The sequence below is a fragment of the Dreissena polymorpha genome, chromosome 15 (genome assembly GCF_020536995.1).
Source record: "Dreissena polymorpha isolate Duluth1 chromosome 15, UMN_Dpol_1.0, whole genome shotgun sequence".
NCBI classification, from domain to species: domain Eukaryota; kingdom Metazoa; phylum Mollusca; class Bivalvia; order Myida; family Dreissenidae; genus Dreissena; species Dreissena polymorpha.
In genome coordinates this window covers 30,692,948-30,706,065 of record NC_068369.1, presented here as the reverse complement: position 1 = coordinate 30,706,065, position 13,118 = coordinate 30,692,948, and the positions used below count along the sequence as shown (strand labels likewise).

General features: G+C 34.1%; 1 long non-coding RNA gene across 1 annotated transcript in view; it reads left to right on the top strand.

Moving 5' to 3' along the window:
* Nucleotides 1-3,110: 3,110 nt before the first annotated feature.
* Nucleotides 3,111-13,118, top strand: part of LOC127861281 (uncharacterized) — a 14,215-nt gene continuing 4,207 nt past the window's right edge. Inside the window, exon 1 of the long non-coding RNA XR_008040150.1 lies at nucleotides 3,111-3,226. This is a non-coding gene — a long non-coding RNA (uncharacterized LOC127861281). The remainder of the gene's footprint in view (nucleotides 3,227-13,118) is intronic.

Sequence of the window (13,118 nt, the reverse complement as noted above, 5' to 3'; positions counted from 1 at the left end):
AAATTAAACCTTGTTTATGAATATTCGACTCAGACCAAAAAACGATTTTAATGATTTCATATAAAACGATTGAAAAATCTGGCGTACTGAAACGTAATGTCGTAGTAGGATTTCAATCGACGTTAAATTTTCCTATCAACACGATCTCGTTCCGTTTTCTATTCAACACCGTCAACGCGAGAGGTCTCTTAACAAGAATTTCAATCTCATACACTGTGAACAAATACATAATTAATGAGTATGTCCAAGTATGCGCTACTTACAATGTAAGTACCAAGAATGAATCAGCTTTAATATTTTAGTAGTTATGATAATTATTCAAAACAATGATCATGGTTTCTTGTGTTTGAATCTTCTATATACAGTGAAGTATTTTGCCAAAGATCAACGTTATAATGGAAAGAAAGTTTCTTAAAAATAGATTGAGGACATTATTTTGTCGCCTTCAGAGAAGCCATGCATGTACAAAGGAAAAACGTACAAAGACGGTCAGACATTCAAGGATGATTGCAATGACTGCAAATGTGACGATGGAGATGCAGTATGCACGCAGATAGAATGTAAAAGTAAAGTCTGCTGCTACTACCTCTGCAACTTAAACTTCTGCTACTACAATTACTACTTATACTGCTGCTGCTAATACTACAATAACGACTTCTACTACAACTTCTCCTGCTACTATTACTACTACCACTTATATTTTAATTACTAATTCTACTATCTCTACTACCACTACTACTACAACTTCTACTTCTAATACTATTACTATAATTGCTACTACTTCTGCAATATCTTTTGCTGCTTCTCCTACAGTAAGTATAATTGAAAGAAGTGCTTTTAATGATTGTGTTGGGAATAGTTTGACTAGGTGTGAGGTTTTGAGCTCCAATTACAAACCTAGAAGTTGCGCATTACCGTCCCAGCCTTAGACCCGGGTTTATTCATTTGTTTGTTTTGTTTGTTTTTGTTTGTCGTGTCTAGTTCATTTTTGTATGTCTTACTATTGCTCCCTTTCAATAAAAACAATACAACAATATACAAACTGGTTTGTTTTATGCTGATGCTGGTGAATATTACTTTTGTATATTCCTCTTAAATCACAGAGGACCCATGCACCTACAAAGGAACAACATACAAGCACGGTCAAGCGTTCAAAGACGACTGCAACGAATGCAAATGCGACGACGGAAAAGTCGAGTGTTCTAAACGCGAATGCCCTAGTAAGCTCATTTCTACAGGTTGTATGTATACACAAAATCTGCCATATGTAACATTCTTTTTATATATGCTTTTGTTAAAAGTTTCAACATTTGCGATTTAGTTCCCAGGATGAACGATTCTCCATTTTGTTTCAGTAAAATAAAAAATAGGTAATTGTTGGGAAATCTCTAAATTTGTTTAGTAAATGTCAATTAAATAGGGCTTGCGAAAATATATCGATCGATTTTTAAGCATGATTCTATTAAGAAAATACTTTTATATTTTTAAACATGCATATTGAATATTTTATTTTGCTATTGTGATATATTAAATTGTGTTCAAACACGAAAGCTAGAAAATGCGAGGTTTGGAACTCATTTAAACGTGTTTGAAACCAACAGTATTTCATTGACCGTTCAAAGGGCGACGACCGCTGCATTATTCACTTTTCATGTATTTGTCTGTTTTTGTGTTACCGTTTGTCAATGCTATGGATGTGCCATTGAAATGAATAGTTCCAAAATGAGAGAGAGTGGCGGTGGTAATCTAGTTTTTACTCCAAAGTTGTTTTTTATATTTAATTGCTCCTATTCGAGCCAAGTGTTTTTTTTGTTCTTTTGTGTTTATGTGGGTGTTTTGTTGTATATGTATTTTGTACGACTGTGTTCAAAGATTGGCTACATGTCATAATTTAAGATCCGCATGCAATTATAATGTTTTCTTCTCTCCCTCCGACGCAACTGAAGTATTACTATTCGTATATTTGTGTTGAATTACAGAGGACCCATGCACCTACAAAGGAAACACCTACAAGCACGGTCGAACGTTTAAATACGACTGTAACGAATGCAAATGTGACGATGGAAAAGTCGAGTGTTCTAAACGCGAATGTCCCAGTAAGTGCATTGCTGCAGGTTGAATATTAAGAATATATCAGTCGTGTATTACGTTATATTTATAATGGCTTTTGTTTTAAAGTTTCAACATTGGTTATCCGGTTCCTAGGTTCAACGTTTCTTCATAAAAACTGGTTTAAGTAAAACCGACAGTTTTTTAATTTTTATGGAAAGTCTATACAGCTGGTGAGGTAAATTTAAAAAAGTCATTTATATACGTTGGTGTTTTTTTCGATCGACTTAGATCCTTTGAAAGCAAAAAATATTATTCACTGTTATAATAGTATTACATTTGACTATTGAGCAAATGTGTTAATATGTTAAAATTAACACAAACAACCGAGCTAAAATTGTCATTTCAAACCACTATAAAGGATTCTTCTTCAGCTTTGTCTCATAAGCGTTCGATCGAAAACTAGAGGAAGTTGACAACTGTTAATGTTTCGTTTCATCGAGCATCCATACAATTATAAATGTGTAGCTCTTATTTGCATCCAACGAATGAGTATAATTAATTATATTAAAATTAAAATGTATTGTCTTGTATTACTGTTTAATTGAATTCTGATGCAATGAGGTTAATTAATATGTATATATAGTATTATTTACTCAAACGATTTGTGAATAGCTATGAGCCAAATTTGAGGTTTTGAACTCCTTAAAAGATGTTTTAAATCCACAGTAGTTTTTTCATTGGCCGTTGGAAGTCGATGATTTATCTGATAGATGCTTTATTGACGTTAATAGCTATATGTACATGATGATTTTTGGTTTTGATCTCCAGTATAATCTCCAAATGCTTTGACTTGACTGCTCTAATTCGGTAATCCCATGTTATTTTTTTGTATGTGCTGTTCTGTACTTGATGGTGATGTCTAGTATATGTGTTTATTCCCGGTTTAAATATGTGCTAATTGTCATAAATACAGAGCAACATGCTATTATAATGTTTTTTTCTCTCCCTCCGACGCAGCTGAAGTTTCACTTATTTGTATATCTATGTTGTATTACAGAGGACCCATGCACCTACGAAGGAAAAACCTACAAGCACGATCAAACGTTCAAAGACGACTGTAACGACTGCAAATGTGACGATGGAAAAGTCGAGTGTTCTAAACGCATTTGTCCCAGTAAGTTCATATATTAGTTGTTGGGTATGTTAAACTACTATTGTACTATTATACTACTACTATTATAATACAATTTTTAACATTGGAATAACAGCTCCATGGTAAATTGTTTCTGCATAAATACTCTAGTCAGTGAACTCGAAATTATTGTAAGATTTCCGAAAATCTTGAAAATGTCAATTTCATAGGGTCTTCAAATATATTTTAATCGATTTGTTCCATTGGAAAGCATGTTTCTTTTTAAAACACATGCATTATTTTATCTTTATAAATAGTTGGAAAAAGTGGAAAACGTTTTACTGGTTTGTCTTTTCAGTTATATATTTGTAATTTTTCTTTTAACTCTGGTAGTTACACCATCTGGCGTACTTATTTCTGGTTTGAATACGTTTCATAAAGTAAAATATCAATGTTGTGTGAAACAAATATTATATAAACTTTTGATATTTTTGATTGAATTTCAAAACACCGTTAATGAGATGCTATTTTATTTGTCTAAGAATTAATTTATGCCTCAATTTCAGAACGGTGCTCCTACAATGGTGGATACTATGACGAAGGTACTAATTTTATTAAAGTGTTCTTAAATTCGTTAGATTGGTATTTTAGTAAAGAAGTATTATTTGCTTTAGGCAGTATATAGTTCAGGTTACTCATGCATCAAATGAATTTATAAATAACGTATGGTTGTTTTACCATGTTTATACTTATCATAACAACCATAAGATAGAAATCCATCTTTTTGCATGTGTTTGTTTCTTTTTTTTTTTTAGAAAATCGATCGGATTATGAAACAATGTTGTGTGCTTTTTCCGCTTAAATATAGATCAAGAGCGCAGTCAATGATACAAAAACAGAAGCTAGACGATAATAACACAATACGGAAATTTTACTTCATAATATTAGAATGCTTTAAAAGGCAAAGGCGATTACAGTGAAAAGTACTTAGTGTTTGGTCTCGGAAGAAAATTAGGTTTAATATTAAAGAATAATCGCAGTAACTATTTCATTCCAGTCTGCGTTAGTCGTGAAAATGTTTATTGTTCTTATCACTCCTTAATACTACTAGATTAAATCCTCATTTTCTTTATAGGTGACGATGTAAAGAGCAAGGAGCCATGCGTGCGGTGTTATTGTAAAAATGGCTCGGTGAATTGTTCCCCTGTCGTTTGTCCGCCCTGCAAAGGCTACAAACCGCCAGGCGCTTGCTGCCCGATCTGCGACTAACATCCGTATAAGAAGCAGTGTCGATCGCGCTTAAAGCACCTGTAATGATCTACTGAAACAAAAAATAGATATAAGCATACTGATATCAGTTATTATTTGATTTTGTGGTATTGATGGTGCGTCAAGTTTGTTGCGTGTTTATGTTATGTAAGCCTAAGGCCGCAAACTCGTTAAACAATATAATGTCTGGAGCTACTGTACTATACCCTGACTAGATCCACTAGCTTCAAATTTAAGCCAATATTCATATGACATTTCACTTATCCGAAAAAAGGATTGCTTTCAAACTGTTGTAGTGTAGAATCAGAAAATGCAATTTATTAAATTAACATGAATATTGGGTGTTTGATTGTCAAAGGTAACTCTATTTCCATTACTCTCCAGTTAAAATGTTGAGTACGTGATTTACTCCCGATATTTTTTGAGGCATTATCACTTTATCAAATAAATGAGAACAACTGAAATATGTGAAGGGCAATGGTTATGACCCCAGTAGGATTGCTTCTTGTAGGTCTTTAATATTGACCTTTTCAACGACGTCTTCTGGGCCCTGTTGCTTAAAATTTATGTTAAAGTAACAATCTAATAACTGCAGGTCAAAGGTCAATTAATTTCAAAAGCAACACTATTATCAAACACACGCACATTATTCGAGCATACATATCTTTGTATAATATGAAAAAGTACATCAAAGGGTTAACCATTACGTCACAAAAAAACTTGATCCATAAATTAAAGGCCGTTTGCATTAATGGTCGTTAACATTTTGAGTAAAAAGGCCCAAATATAAATAATATTAAAATGTGATATTGAGATTGTCATCAGGCCCTATACAGGCAAAAAGGAGCGTACAATAGTATTTCTTATAGCAAATGTGCTCAGTAATTCGATTGTTCAACTTGTTATACTGAATGAAGGTCGCATTTAGAAGAACTATAGTGTCATGATTATTAAAAATAAAACATAAGATAATATACATGTATTGGGTAAAAAAGGCAAAGTTCAGGGAAATCAACTAATTCTCATTTTCATGTGACCGTGACCTTGGCATAAAACATTGTTCTGTTCCGAAAAAGATTCAACGCTGAGCAAAAAATCGGATTCGAACTTTTGAATTTTAAAAGATATCTTAAAACCGACTTCATATTTGTGCTCAGCGATTCAAACTGTCACTTAGAAAATGATATTTGTTGATGTCCTTGAACTTTGACAGTTTTACCCGGAATTTGAACTGATGTATATACATCAGAGAAAATGTTGATATTTAAGGTAACAGTGTGATCTTAACACTAAACATAAAGCTATTAAGATCCGTGTCAGGATTCAATGCTGAGAACTTGTTAGTTTTCGGATATTTTTACCCCTTAAAGAATAACGGAGCTTTATATGTTTAACCTAAATTGATGTTACGAAACGTGGATAACTTTTAAATTGTACAAGATATCTGAAAACAGACTTCAGATTTGTGCTCATCGATGCAGAAGTCACTTAGGAAATGATATTTGGTTGATGTCCTTATACCTTGACCGTTTAACCAAGAATTTGACCTGACCATACATCAGGAAAAAGGTTGAATTTTGGGTAAAGCCGTGACCTTCACACAAAACATTAAGCTGTTCAGATCCAAGTAAGGCTTCAACGCTGAGCACGAATCAGGTGTTAGTTGTCGGATAGCTTGACCCCTTAAAGAATTACAGAGCTACATATGCTTAACCTAAATCAGATTAAATTTACCCTACGAAACGTGTATAACTTTCGAATCTTACAATATATCTCAAAACAGACTTCAGGTTTGTGCTCAGAGAAGCAGTCGTTACTTTGAAAATGATATTTGGTTGATGTCATTGAACTGTGACATTGTTACCCAGAATTTTGCCTGAAAGTGGGGCACTGTTGAATTTTGGTTAAAGCCGTGATCATGACACAAAACATTAAGCTGTTAAGATCCATGTAAGAATTAAACGTTCAGCACGAATCCGGTATTAGTTTTCGGTTATCTTGACCTTTTAAAGAATGACGGAGCTACACATGGTTGGCCTAAATTGACCTAAATTTACCATACGAAACGTGTGTTACTTTTAAAACTTACAATAAATCTAAAAACGGACTTCGGATTTGTACTCAGCGATGCAGCCGTCATTAAGAAAATGACTTATTGTTGATTTCTTTGAATTTTGACAGTTTGACTCTGAATTTAACCTGATTAAAATGATGGAAAATGTTGTATTTTGGGTAAAGCCTAGATCTTGACAAAAAACATTAAGCTGTTAGAATCCATGTAAGAATTTAACGCTGAGCACGAATCCGGTGTTATCTTGACCCTTTAAATCCTTACAGATCTACACATGTTTGACTTATATCGACCTAAATTGACACTACGAAACGTGTTTAACTTTTGATTTTTACAATAGATATCAAAAAGGACTTCAGATTTGTGCTCAGTAAAGCAGCTGTCATTTACAAAACGATATTTGGTTGATGTCCTTGAACTTTGACAGTTTGACCCACAATTTGACCTGATGTATGTTTGGTAAAGCCATGACCTTGACACAAAGTATTAAGCTGTTCAGATCCATGTAAGGGTTTAACGCTAAGCACGAATCAGGTGTTTGTTTTCGGATATCTTGACCGCGTAAAGAATAACGGAGCTACAACTGTTTGATTAAATTGACCTAAATTGACCGTACGAAACATGTATTACTTTTGCATCATACAAGATATCCCAAAACGGACTTCAGATTTGTGCTAAGCTATGCATCCGGCCCTTAGTATATTATATTTTGTTGATGTTCTGGACTTTTGACAGTTTGAGCCAGACTTTGACCTCATGAGGGAAAGTATTGAATTTTTGGAGAAGCTATGACTTTTGCACAACATATTAAGCTGTCAGATCCATGTGTGGGTTCAACGCTGAGCACGAATCCGGTGTTAGTTTTGAGATCTCTTGATCCCCTAAATAATTACGGAGCTACAAATGTTTTTCCTAAATTAACCTAAATGACCCTATGAAACGTGTATTACTTTTGAATCTTAGAAGATATTTCACAACGGACTTCAGATTTGTGCTCAGCGAGCTCAGCAATGCAGCCGTCACTTCAAAAATGATATTTGGTTGATGTACTTGGACTTGGACGGTTTGCCCATGAATTTGACCTTATGAATACATCAGAGAAAATGTTAAATTTTGGGTAAAGTCGTTACACTGAGACAAACATTTAGCTGTTCAGATCCATGTAAGGATTCAACGTTCAGCTCGAATCCGGTGTTAGTTTTTAGATATCTTGACCCCTTGAAGAATAACGGAGCTAAACTGTTTGCCCTTAATTGACCTAAATTGACCGTACGAAACGTGTATAACTTTTGAATCTTAAAAGATATTTTACAACGGACTCCAGATTTGTGCTCAGCGATGCAGCCGTCACTTCGAACATGATATTTGGTTGATGCTCTTGAACTTTGACTGTTTGACCCAGAATTTTACCTGAAAATGTTGAATTTTGGATAAAGTCGTGACCTTGACACATAACATTTACTGTTCTGATCCATGTAAGGATTCAACGCTGAGCACAAAACCGGTGTTATTTTGCGGATATCTTGACCCCCTTGCTTAATGAATGACGGCGCTACAAATGTTTGACCTCAATAAGCCCTACAAAACGGGAAAAAAATATAACTTTATTTCCTCCAAATACATGAATATATGAACAAATAATAAAACACTGGTTTACAATTATTAACAAAAAGCATAAGAGTTATATGTATGCATAGTTCACTATTGTACACTTCTTAAGCCATCTTTAAAGTAAACAATGACGTGATTAACATAGTAAACTTATATATACATATATTTGAACTATTATTTATAGGCATGCACTTAAATTGATATTGTTAAGGAAAGTAAATCTTCTAGAGGTTAATGAACACTGATGAAGTACTCATAGCGTATTACTGTAAAATTGATTGCAACATAAGAAGCAAACTGGTAAACAAATTACGAACATAAATTCTAGAGTACGTTCTCTTAAGTATTTACGACGATCAAGTTTGTTGCTTGTTCAACGTTTCCCTTTAGCCCAGGATATAAAGTTTTAAACTTTGTAAAGTTTGACGCGCCTGCGTTCGGCAACGTTTTACACATCAACACGTATGCTTGTTGGTCAATCGGTAAACCGCAGCATTGCAAGAAGAAGTCTAGCCCGCAAGTTTGAATGACGAGAGCTATCATGCCGGTTATGTTGGGATTATTATAAGGGCAGAAAAAAGTAAGTGTTCACTATTATTTTCACACCATCTTGAGCACTTGTGACACTGTTCCGCGTATAATCTCGATAACATGCGCCCTACAGCTTTATACACTGATTTCAGTATGGGCAGCAACTCTGGATAGGATTTTGAGATTGCATAAAGCACAAATTGGCTACCGTCCTTCGGCATTTTCGACAAGCAAGGTCTTTGAGTGCATATTTCCGAATACCTGCCTTCTCTGGATTGATTTGTCACGTATCTCCGAAGAATGCTCTTCCACTGAATTTTTGAAACAAATGTCTCACTTCTCAAGTATATATTTAGATTTTCATTTAGATTGTGCTTATGAATTAACCTAAATAAATCTGGGATAAATCCCTGGCATTGATAGTCATTGTTAAGAAATCGCGTCAGTCTATTAAGGAACACATGCTTGGCCAAGTATCTACACGGAAGACTGCATAACTGTCCAAAAATGTAAGTTTTCTTTCGTTAACACATATTTCGAGCGAGTCTATATCTAGCAATGCAAGTGAGAAGTCATTGCTGGTAGACAGTTTCAATGACTGTATGTATTTAACGCAAAACCAATGTTCTACCTCAATTTTTCACATCCGGAATACATACACACAAACGGTATGATGATGAGGATGACGACGACAAAGACGACTACGACGAAAACGACTACGACGATCACGACGACGACGATGTCGTCGACAGCGACGACGACGATCACGATCATGATGATGATGATGATGATGACGGTGGTAATGGTGATGATGACGATGATGATGATGATGATGATGATGATGATGATGGTGATGATGATGATGATGATGATGATGATGATGATGATGATGATGATGATGATGATGATGATGATGATGATGATGATGATGATGATGATGATGATGATGATGATGATGATGATGATGATGATGATGATGATGATGATGATGATGATGATGATGATGATGATGATGATGATGATGATGATGATGAGGATGATGATGATGATGATGATGATGATGATGAGGATGATGATAATGATGATGATGATGATGATGATGATGATGATAGTGATGATGATGATGATGATGATGATGAAGACGACGACGACGATGAAGACGACAACGACGATGGAGAAGAAGAAGAAGAAGAAGAAGAAGAAGAAGAAGAAGAAGAAGAAGAAGAAGAAGAAGAAGAAGAAGATGATGATGACGATGATAATGATGGTGGTGTTCGTGATGGTGATAAAGATGATGATGATGAAGATGCTGCTGCTGCTGATGATGATGATGATAACCAGTTTGAAGTGATAATTTATATTATTAGTACGTTATAAATATGAAATTACACAGAATACATATTGGGCAGACATTGCACACACCTTTCACAGATTTGATATGTAAATTATTAGCATAATCGCATTATTATCGGTGAATACATTGTAGTTTCTAGCCTTATTACTTCTTAACCCAAGGCGGGAAATGCCAAATATTGCGTAAAACACAGCACTGTTACAGGCTCTTTCACAAGATTTGTGTAAAAACGCCTGATCTATGCAAAGGGTATTCTAGAGTGCAATATAGTTATTATACCGTCGTTTGCATAAATACGTTATTAATTTTGAAAGCCGTTCAAAATAAAAACACAAACCTTTCATGAACGGTTTCCAAAGAATATTATTGCTTATATCGATGGTAAAACGACCGTGATACTTATGTTCATTGTTTTTTAAGAATACTTGATAAACTAATAAAACAACATTTGTTAGCTTTCTCGTACTTAAAATGTAGGCAATTTTGTTGTACAGTTCACTGTATTCGCACGTAAAACCTTAGTTAAATGACAGTATCTTGTTTATGCATTTGGCCCTTTATACAGTGGTATTTTGTCGTAAAAAAGAGTACGAAACATTTCAGAGCAATACTCTATTATTGTCTTTAAATATGTTTTTGTTTATATTATATACTATTTAACTGAGTTTCAGTTACAACAGGAAATACATTTTTATCATTACATCGATGTGCATTATTTGAGCTTCGTTCTGGTTTTATTATTGAAATTCCAACTTTAATTCCGAGGTTCGTTTGGTTCACTGTGGGTGGTCAAAGGACGATACCGTAAAATAGGTATTATTGGTGGGACATACATTTTCGTTTGCATTAATTTTCGTTTGTTGAACGTTCGAAGAAATTAACTGAAACATACCTGATATTAACCGACGAAAATTCCCCATTTTTTTCCGAAAACAGCAATCAACAAATTTACATATCGACGAAAAAGACATTACATTAAAAAAACACATTATATTAAAAAACCCACAAAACTTCATGCCGATGAATATAAACAAGTTTGCAGTTAGCATCTTAAACAGAACAGAAGAAGGCAAACGATGTACTTCACATGTAATAATACAATTGACATTTTCTGAAACATGTTTTATATTTCCCTGTAAATAGTGGAAACATATGATTACGTAAGATTAAGAATGCTATTTCTGAAATCCCATGATGTTTTTTGGTAGCAGCCTGGTGCTGACATATGCAAGACACAGCTCATCATTGTTTCCACAAGAAAAAAATTGAACCGTCGCTAAAGTATAAATAGCGAGACTTCACAGGGTTTGTTTGTCCAACTTTTCGACTTTGACGACGAAACTGTTCGCTATTCAAGGCTATGCGTATATCTTGATGTAAATAAACTTTATTCATGTCGTTTTTGTGGTTCTAGTGACATTAAGAATATTACAAATATATTATTTTGTGGACTTTGTTCATAATTCCGTTGGCTGTGTCTATAATGTCGCAGATTATCCTTTAGGTAAGGTTATGAGTGAGTTAGTTAACGAACTCTTGTTTGATTTGTTTGATTATTAAAATTATGACAATTTGGGCTAATCCATCACTGCTTTACGAAAATATACACATTCATATAAACCTTATGCAAACAAGTAACTTGACCACTAGTTTAATGAGTTTTTGGAACGTTTATTTATATTCAGCATATAAAGATATGAAATAATAATGAAAAAAAACATGTGATTTTCGCCGATGTTGCCATGATATACAGAGTTGAATTATTATCATAGTATAATTGTTCTGGGCGTATCGTGAATTTGTTAAGCTCCACAAAACCGTTTTAAACTCCCGGTGCTCTTGCATTCAACGTTCTCAAGCGGTGACCCCAGTTGTGTTTATGTTTGTGCATTTATAATATACGTGTGTGTATTAATTAGTCCATTCTTTCTCTACCTCAATTATTGGCGGGCTTTTCATTGCCATTACTGCTCTTTAAAATTACGATTTCCTGTCCTTCTTGTTCCACTTTTTTGTTCTGGTCATTATTTTTGTTTGCATGCAAGTAGTAGTCGTTCAATAAACATTTCTTTGACGAAATCGTGTATTATGTATCACTATGACTCCGAGCCATTGTGAAGTGAGATAAAACACAGCAATAAATTGGCAACAGTTTTTTTTTTATAGATGGCGCCTATTCAATCCATGTTCATTCTGGCGAGCCTTTGCGTTCTTGCATCGGCATACGGTAAGTAAAATTCGTCTCTTACATTTGCTTATTTTTTAAGAATTGACTGACAATCATCGTCTCATTGTTTAAATGTGTCGGCGGCGTTTACAGAATGACCATGGCTTTTTAACGAGTTAACATGCTCGTCGTTTTATCTTAGTATACAAACAAGTTACGTCTGTAGTGGGGCGTCATACAATCTGATTACTTATATATCATTTTTGATATTTTCGTTCATATTATTCCTATCACTGGAATGTCCTTATATAAACTTGATTACTTTAGATGTTCAGTAATCAAATATATACTTAATTAACTATTTTGAAAGAGTTCAATAAGTTTATTTTTTTTAAGATATCCGTTTGACCGCTATTAATTGTTAACAATTGCTCTTTGCAAACCGAATTAAAATCAAAGCCAGTTTTTCAATGATCGTCTCAGACCAACAGGGACAATTACCTTGAAAAAGGAAGAGTGTAACGATAACAGATAAAACGGTGTAAAGGTTTGCATTCCGAACAATCAATGTCCGAGTAAAACATTAATCGATGTTTACGTTGCCAAAACACACAATAGTGTTCCGTTTTATCTTATATTTATAAGCAAACACACGTAGATACATATGACTGAATTTTATTTTATTGATTGTCAACTATATATAATAAATGATTACCGGGGCTAAGTTCAAGAATGCTATTGTTAAACTTTGAACAACAAGGGTGAATCAACATTAACGCTTTAGTGGTTATGAGTATTATTCCAAACAATAATCATTATTTCTTGTGTTTGAATCTTCTATATAATTTGAAGTCTTTTGCAAAAGATTCAGTAACAATGCAAAGAACGGTACGTAAACATAGGTTGTGGGTATAATGATGTCGCTTTCAGA